This window comes from Larimichthys crocea, chromosome XVII (assembly GCF_000972845.2).
Source record: "Larimichthys crocea isolate SSNF chromosome XVII, L_crocea_2.0, whole genome shotgun sequence".
Classification (NCBI taxonomy): Eukaryota; Metazoa; Chordata; class Actinopteri; family Sciaenidae; genus Larimichthys; species Larimichthys crocea.
Window position 1 is genome coordinate 2,449,465 of NC_040027.1, and position 10,117 is coordinate 2,459,581.

The following is a 10,117-nucleotide window of genomic DNA, read 5'->3' on the forward strand; positions in this document are numbered from 1 at the left end:
ACCATTTTTATACAAATGTCTTTCACATCATACACATACTCAATGGGCTTCTATTTTGATAAATTCAGTGTTTTCTCCGTATTGTTCTATTAGCTCTTTGGTTGTTTTTAACTGCATGCTTTTCTAATGCAGGATGAGATGAGGATGTTTCACAGTGAGTGAAGGCTCTGTGGATATCACTTGTGCTGAGATCTTCAACATGCTCTTATCCTCTGAGATTTTTGATATTGTTTTGACTTTATATCCTAAATTATAGGCCTTATATTATAATATAATAACAATTTCTTTGTTCACACACACATATTTCACAGAAATGACTGAAATGCTGAGATGTAAGCCCATTGTATATATTTTTAAAATGTTTTCTTGTACACCTTAAAATCAAGAAAGCCCTGCAACACCTTTTGAAGCTAGTGCATCTCCAATCAGGTTCAGGGCCCACATGTTAGGAGCCAGTTCCCAAGAGGACATTTGATTATATTTCTCCATTTTAACAGGCACCCATTAGTGCACTTGTTCACATTTTCTCCACTAGAAGGACACAACATAAGGCACTTTTGCAGTGTTTATTTCGATCCTGGGGTCACCAGAGGGGTGAGCAATAATTCTGAATGCACAGTATGGGTACAGTACGAGCATGAACACTGCTCCAGTCTTCTCTTAACTATTTATGTATTCTCTACCGTGGTAGCCAGCATAACGGACAAGTAAGTGCCAATCATTAGATAACCTTGATCATTATGCCATGTTAACTGCTTGATTTCCTTAGGGAGCACGTCTGCATGGAAGCATCTGCTATCAATAGACTTTGTATCTTTTTCTCTCTCAAGTATTGTCTTTGTTCTGGCAGTTGTCTGGCAGTTGTGCATCTTCAGGACTCAATTTTTCTATTTTTTTGCTAACACATATTTGTCAGATTTCAAAGCAATACAGAAGATTGTTTAATTTCTACTAATGAAAACAGCAGCTGTGCTCAATTTTGCAGCCATGAAAGGAAATGAAGATAAAGACTTTGCTGCTCTCACTAACATGGCTTAAAAGACAAGTGTGTAGGATTTAGTGGTGTCCAGCAATGTGGTTGCTTGTTGCAACTCCCTCACCTTACCATTGGAGCTAGTAAAAAAAACATGGCGGTTCAACATGGAGGCAAGAGGACCCACAGCATCTCTAGATATAAAAAGGTTCATTCTAAGCAACAACATTTTATTTTGAATGAAAACATAGTTCTGTAATAGTTATGTCATTCTGAAAAAAGAGCTCACACAATCTTACACACTGGACCTTTAAACTGGAATAAAAATACTCAGTATCACAGGTAATTCCAACATGATGAAATCTTTGGATTAGATCTTTAAATTAGACCTGTTTCATTTACTCTTTCTATCATTCATTCTAAGGTGAATGTATGAATATGCAAGATGCAGCTGTAAGATACTTCCTGAAACAGACCAGTATACCGCAGTGATTTAAAAAATAAATCTATATTTTTAAGGGTAGCATCAAGTTTATTGTCATTATTCTCAATAAACACATTCTTAATACCCACAAATATTGTACAGTACAAACTTTTATTGGAATGATTTGATAGATTTTGATAAATTAATTTTTTTTTTCAGGAAACAGATGGTCGTTAATCACAAACAGAGAGGAACTGAGTGATTTGCTCTGAAGTGGATGATGTGTTAGTGCTGTTTTTTACTTGTTCCGGCTGCCGTGATTACATACACAAACACAACATACTCTGTTGCGCTTGTACACGCATATACATGTGGAGGCACATACGCATAGTGAGGCAATTTTGAATTTCCCTTTACACTAAGTATTCCCATACACAGAGGATAGTAGAAGCGAGGATAATGAGTAAAACTGATGTTGTTCTCTCTTCATCAACTGCTGTTTCGAAGCCAGGGGACTGGAAAGATGAAGGCTGAACAGGCAGATTGCAAATCAGATTTGTGGTACTTCTGGGTCTCAACTCCCTCACCTGTCCCAGCAGGTAGGATTTCTAATTACATTCCTTTCTCACATATATCCTAAAGTAACAGCTGCATCACAAATGGGTAAACTATTTGTTTTAGTGTTTATTGCATTTTACATATGTTTATGTTCCTGTTACTGACTGCCTCTGTGTGCCACAGACACCATGAAGGGAATAAGCCCCATCACAGGGAGTAAAGAGTGGACACATTACAGTCGTCCACTTTATGTAGTGTATGGATGCCCTCAAACTCAACTCACACTGGGCTCCTGTGCCAGCCAATTACAGTGATATATAGTGTTCATATTTGCATGCTCATACATGCAAACACACACTGAGAGGCTGGCTTCTTATTCAAAATGAATCTTTGTGCTTATCATTAATCCCCTCATCGTGCAAGTAACTAACACGAACACACAGAGGAAGAGGGAACGGAGCAGGCGGGGAATATAGAATGCACAAAACAAACATGCACAGAAGTGCTCCTAATCTGCATTGCAGATGTTTTTTGTGGCCTCCCTGTCTGCCAACACCAGGATGATGAGCTGTCCTCGTTAGCATGGAGACTTTTAGCTGTAATTATCTGGTAATGGCACTTAGCCCATCAACTCCTCCTCTTGTGTGTTCCAATGAATGCACACACACACACACACACACACACACACACACACACACACACACACACACACACACACACGCATGGAATCATCCAGACAGACACACACACAGACTGACAGACAGACATGACCACACACAGCTCAGTCTTTGAATACAGACAAAGAGAAACACGTTCAGACAAACACACACACACAAATACAGACAGACAAATAAACAAAAATCTGCAAATTTGAGCAGATACACACACAAGCACAGAAAAACACACACTGAAAAACACACAAACACACACTGTGTCATATCCATGCCCCTATGGCTAATCTGTGCAACTTATTATCCAGGAGATAATAGGAAATGTCATCCACGAGGTAGGGGAAGGAGGGTGACAGAGAGAGAGAGATGGAGAGAGAGAGGCAGTGGAGGTGGCTGTGCGTTCACTCCATTTTCGAAACAGAGAGAGATTTTACTGCAATAACTTTATGAGGCCAGATGTGGAAAATTAACTGATCTGGCTCCTTTCACAGAGTCGAAAGACCTTTCACTGCAACAAAAGGTGCCACAAAGTGTTACAAAGGGAGGACCAAAAGTGCTGATAGACGTAAAACGAAATGGACCAAGAGAGATAGAGAGACAGAAGGAGCGAGGGGGGAAATGTAGGGAAAAAGCTGATGCAAATAAAATAAGTGAGAAAGGTGGATGGAGACTAAATGTTAATTTGCTTTTAACAATCACATTTTATTGCAACGGTTGTGAAACACTCTGGTTGTTCGTTCTGTGAAAACTGTTGGCACACTTGAGTGCCATAAACGTGCATCTCCTCTGCAAAGCTCTCAGAGGCAGCACAATGGCGGAAAGGAAGGTAATGAGAGAAATAATGAATCAGGGAAAGAGAGGAGACAATAATGGAGAATGATTAAAAAGAATTAGCGCAGCAAACATAAGCACAGACGCTGCTTTATATTGCTATGGTTTAAAGTGCTGTGCCCTGAAAACAAAATGGCAGATTAATCTTTTTTGGATAAAAGAGCCAAGCAGATTGGCAGCCTGTTTCATTTTCAGTGTGTTGCTGCACTCACAGTTTTGATAGTAATAACATTAGTGTAATGGGGGCCTCCAGCCAGCAGGGGCAGCACAGCATGAAACTTACAGAAATTAGAAAATAGGCCTGTGGCAGTTGGGAAATTATTGTTTTTCCTGTGGGGTGAAGTTTTGGTCCTTATGGACTGAAGCCTCTTGCCAGATGGGAGTGTCTCAAAATGTTTGTGTCCTAGGTGGGGAGGGGTCAGCCACAATCTTTCCTGCATACCTCAGGTTCCCGGAGGAGTACAGGTTCTGAAGAAATGGGAGATTGCAGTCACTCACCTTCTCAGCAGACTGAATGACATGCTGCAGTCTGCTCTTGTCCTTGGCAGTGGCAGCAGCTTACCAGATGGTGATGGAGGAGGTGATGATGGACTCAATGATGGAGGAGTACAAGTGCACCTGCAACAGAGCCTTTGGAAGGTTGTTGTTCTTTAGCACAGTTCACAGGAAGTACATTCTCTGTTGTGCTTTCTTGATCCTGGTCCTGATGAGATGATGCTTCCACAACCATCCCCACTGTCTTTAGAGCTCCAAGTTGTAATGACTGCATCAGGTTGTGCACCATTTTATCATAAGTTTGTTATCAATATAAAATGAATGATTTAGAAAAAGTTTCACAGCACAAACCTTGCCCAGTTCCAGTTATTACTTATTTACTTATTATTAAAACTGAAAAGTTCAATATGTTGCATATAAACTATGAAACCTGGTATGCTGAGAACATTATTATACATACTACACTGCATGCTAGTATGTGGCACAGAATTAGGACACCGTAAGGGTGTGTTGCATGGGGGAAATGGGTGATTTTGAAAGAGAATCAACAATACTATAATTTAGATGAATAAACTAAGAATTATTACTATAAATCAGATTTTAAGAGCTGTTTTTAAACCTCATGCAAAGTTATAGAACAAACTAAAATGTGCACCTAAAATTGTGCCACATTTGACAGAACTGCTACCTGGGGAGGAGGAGGAGGAGGATGTGAGCACACTGAGGTCAGCTCTGCTATTCCGAAATCATTTTCATAAGTAGAGTTGTCATTCCAAGCACCCCAAATATTTTATTCATTTTTAAGTGACAGGTGGAGAGAGGAGATTTTCTGCAGTCAGCCAACTGGATGCCCCACTAACTCCAAATGTTAGCTAATGGAGGACGACATAAGCTTCATTTAGCATGGGGAAGGAAGACAGTGAGTGTGTGAGTGGGTGAGAGCTTTATTAACTATATATAAGTATGCAAACTAGATATACTATAACTATATAAAATTATTGGTTTGGAAGGCATCCCTGAAAATTGATATAATAATCATGTCTGCAAAATCAGGTGCAGTTGTATAAAATACATAGAACATCTTATTCAGCACTCTAACAGTTCTTGGCTGCTTTACCTCTCTGCAAACAGACATGCTGAGTCAGTTTTGCAGGAAAAATTAATATTTTAATTTAAGGACATTGTTTTTATTAAAGGAGGAACTGAGTGAAAATTCACACCTATTGAAGCAGCACAGTCAGATATAAAAGCTGCCAATTCACACGTTTTAAGTGAACATTCAAGAGTTGTTTTTGATGATGTTTTTAACACCCTGCCTGAACTGTATAATAGTCACTGCAATTTATAGAGTCAAATGCAGGTGTTTCAAATCAGAGTCCTCAAGGCAACCAATCAACTGGAACATAGAGTCCATGGGACATTTCTTGGCTCTAAATGGCCTCTCTATGGACTCTGTTTCTATGTTTAGGTTGATTGTACTGGCAAAAGAGCTCTGATCTGAATCATCTGCCCTTGACTCTACACAAGGTGACTGCTGAATTTGGATTTTCGATTGTTTCTATATTCAACATTTAAACAACCATACAAGAAATCCATCCACTAACTGTAGTTCCAAGAAAGTAATGCACTTTTTAATTCACAAAACACCTCACTGTGCAGTTCAAGAAAGTTCAACAATATAATGAAGTCTAGTATAATGTAATACATATTTTGTCAAGGTGAGCTGTAAATTTAACTCTGCTAATGAGCTGAGGCCATGGTCTGAACCATATTAAATAAATATATTATACACTGCTCAAAAGAATTAAAGGAACACTTTGAGAACACATCAGATCTCAATGGGGGGAAAAAATCATGCTGGATATCTTTCCTGATATGGACTGGGTAATGTGCTAGGAAAGAAAGGATGCCACCAGATTAATGGAAATGAAAATTATCAACCTACAGAGGGCTTAATTCAAAGACATCCCCAAAACCAAAGCAAAAAAAAAACAAATCTAAATCTAAAATCAATTTTGCACATTGTCGTGCACCAGGAGGTGCACCAGCGTAGGGTCTGACAATGGGTCCAAGGATTTCATTCTGATACCTAATAGCAGTCAGGGTCTCGTTGTTTAACATGTAGAGGTCGCTGCGTCATTTCAAGGATATGCCTCCCCAGACCATCACTGACCCACCACCAAACCAGTCATGCCGAATGATGTTGCAGGCAGCATAACATTCTCCATGGCGTCTCCAGACCCGTTCACATCTATCACATGTGCTCAAGTTGAACCTGCTCTCCTCTTTGAAATCACAGGGCGCCCATGGCGGACCTGACAATTCTGGTTTTCTGTGACAAATGCCAGTCGAGCTCCATTGTGCCAGGCAGTGAGCACAGGGTCCAGTACAGGACGTCAGGCCCTCAGGCCACCCTCATGAAGTCTGTTTCTGATTGTTTGGTCAGAGACATTCACACCAGTGGCCTCCTGTAGGTCTTTTGTAGGGCTATGGCAGTGCTCATCCTGTTCCTCCTTGCACAAAGGAGCAGATACTGGTCCTGCTGATGGGTTAAGGACTTTCTACGGCCCTGTCCAGGTCTCCTAGATTAACTAACCATCTCCTGGAATCTCCTCAATGCTCTCGAGACTGTGCTGGGAGACACGGCAAACCTTCTGGCAATGGCCCATATTGATGTCCCACCCTGGAGAAGTTGGACTACCTGTGCAACGTCTGTAGGGTCCAGGTACTGCACCATGCTACCTCCAGCAGTAAAACCATTCCTGTTTTGGGGGTAGTCTGATTGTTGCCCCTCTAGTGTACCTGTTGTTAATTTCATTAACAGCAAAACAGATGAAAATAATTAACAACCCCCCAGCTACTTACCTGACCAGATCGATATCCCAGAAGTTGAATTGACTTGATGCTATACTCTGATTAAAAAGTGTTCCTTTAATTTTTTTGAGCAGTGTATATTACTGTATGTTATTTTTCCCACTTCTACAGATACAAAAATGGATTATGATTTGCTCATAGGGTGCCTCTGTTATTTAGTGATCAAACCTGTTCCAGAATTTTCTATCATGTGTTGGCCTTGAGGTCCTCGGTAGTGGCAATTGTTTGGCTTTGATTGAAATGAACAGGTGCCAGCCTATCTTAACACTGTGGTGACCAGGGTCGAAAGAACTGAATGTTGCCTTCCTACTGTAGACATAATACAGTAGAAAACTTGCCATTGACGTTCCATTAAGATAAACAGACAACAGTGGCTCCAGACTAGAATGTGCTGACGGTAACACTAACGTGGGTAAAACATTCTCTTTGACTAATTCTGGCCGTATAGTATTTTTAGTGTTATCTTGGGGTTTATTCTGACCACTAGCATGAGTTCGGTAGAATGTGAGACCGACTCATGAACTTAAAAAATGTTTTTTTTGGCCTTTTCAAGCTTTATTTCACAGAGACAGCTTGAAGAGTGACAGCAATGTGGGGAGAAAGAGAGACAGGGAATGACATGCGGGAAAGGTCACAGGTCGGATTCAAACCCTGGACTTCCGCAGCAAGGACTGAGCCTTCGTACATGGGGCGGCTGCTCTAATATAACAACTGGGCTAAACGCCGCCCTGGCACTTTTGATGAACTTTAAGAGTGTCTCTAATTCTCCTTGGCCAAGTGTCAATAAATATTACAGCATAAGACATCAGAGGCTCCTGAACACTTTCTTCCCTCCTGATCTCACCACTGACCTTTGACTTCAGCAATTTCTCCACAACAAAAAATATTAGGTATGCAGTAGAATGCCATCAAATACAACAACAAACTAACCTGAAAATGACCAATAATAAACATCCTTCATACAGCAAAAATAGAACCTTATCACAAATTAAAGTAGCCCTTTTGCTTGCAATTGCATACGTTGTAACTTTTAAAGTAGGCCTTAAAATGTGCACTATCAGAACTTGGCAGTTGTGATGTCTACCTTAAAGTTTATGATTCAATTTGATGACATATTTTACTTTCACTCGAAATGATGACAAGAAATCTGTTAACAATCTGGCCTGGAAATTTAAAGATTTATATTCCAGATATGGACCATAGACAGTATAAGACGTCACGGTTTCTGAAGAGCCGTCTTGAAGTTTAGAATGTGGTGGCTCTGGCTGCCACCATGTTGGCAGTACTGCCTCTTCTGCCTGTTGTTAATTATACATGACTTTAAGCCGTAATATAATTTGAGCTTTATAGAAATTCAGCCTCAGGCGGTAAACATGTTTATTTCTGCTGTGAAGTTAGACATTTTAATATAGAGGCTTATGGAGGTTGACCTGCTCTGTAAGCCAGCCTCAAGTGGCCATTGGTGGAATTGCAGTTTTTGGGACTTCTGCATTGGCTTTACTTCACTGAACCCATGACCCATCAATTTGAAATTTCGCCACAAATGTAGGTGAGTGTTCTATCCAGACACTTTATTTATTGCTTATTCTATGAACTTTCAGCATAATGACACTTTCACAAGTTCCATTATCGTGTATTATATTGAATGATCTCAATAATTTCAGCTGATTTTATTATGTGTTTTGAATATAAATAGTGAAATGGGACAGACAAGTTGTGATTCAAACAGGAAAGCCTGGAATACACTGCAGTCTACTCAGACAGACACTGACATACACAGCGTGGTGCATAACACCGTAGCCCTTTGATCCACCATGAGTCCTTCAGTTATCATGAATCTTCAATGAAACCATTGAGCTGCCTTGGCTTCTGTGATGCTCGGGGAGATGACAGTGCAGAGCACTGGCAGGGTTGAATTTTCAATGAAGAGCATCAGCAACCCTGGAACAATGGGCAGGCCAAAGAGCCCCCATATCCTCAGCCAACTCTCCCCGCCAGCTCATCCATCAAACCCTCAGTGAACTGTCACTCCTCTCAACTCTCTAGAGACTACACACGTCCCCTGTTTGCTGCTACTTTTCTCCCCTTCCTTATACTGTCATCCCATTTTACCCTCAGCCTTCAGTTCTGTTTCTCCTTCCCTTTAGTGCAACTTGTCTTGTCTTTTTCTCGGGAGAGCTGCAGTCAAGAGAAAACAAACCAGGGGGGTCCTGCTGACATTTTAATCCATCATCAAAGATTTGTTTGGGACACACGGATATCAAAATCACCCATGTGTCCATGTGAAATCATTGAGCCCAGTGTTTTAAATGAACACTTCAAAGTTAAATCTATCAAAGAAATTTTTGACTATATCAAATGAAGGTATGTGTGTAAAAAAACAAAAGATCTCATTAAGACCCCAGTTTACTGCAATTTCTTATGCTGACATGTTTTAGCAAAACGCAGTGAGGGCTTGTTCATAATTGTTATATAACATCTTTGTTAATAGTATTGTATTTTTTTGTGTTGGACAAAACTTGACACAACTTTTCTTAAAGCAACCTTATGTTCCATGAAATAACACATTTTAAATCATATTAATGCTAGACTGACCTGCAGTCAGGTGAATGGTGTCTCTGTCATTGCCTGTTTCTGCACCATGTAATTTTGTGTGCAGAAATGCATAATGCTTTATAGTCCTAATTCACACACCACCAACTATTTCATTGACTTGGCTAAAAGGCCTAGTAGCTTCCATGGACATGGCTAATGGTCATAAGATGGAAGAGAACGTTGATCGAGGAAGCTAAGAAGTGAAAAGGAGTGGGTGACTGAGCAAAAAGCTGTCCGACAAGAGTAAATCTGGGGCTGACTTAGTCTGTGATGAGAACTTTGGCTGAATGGCAGAAGTAACATAATCATAACAAATACAGCGGTCCAACAGCTGTCCAACAGCGGCCTTGCACTCAAACACAAACTGGGGGCGATACATCACAAAAATACCAATTTATACGCATTGCTTTAAAAGGATGATTAGATACTTTAAGGCCCATATTTCCTTGGCAAAAGAAAAAAAAGATATAACACAGAGGGACACAAGATAAAGTAGAAAGAAACACCGAGCACTAAGGTTTGGACAGTTTTTATAAATTTAATATAGCAATATATAGAGATATTTATCAACAGCTTGATTTCATAGAAACGTGAGTGAGACCATTTTGGCATACAGTACAGATATTCCATGTAAGTACAGAAGTTGCTAACCTTTAAACCCCCCTATTCCGTCCCTCACCAACCCACCAGTTAACC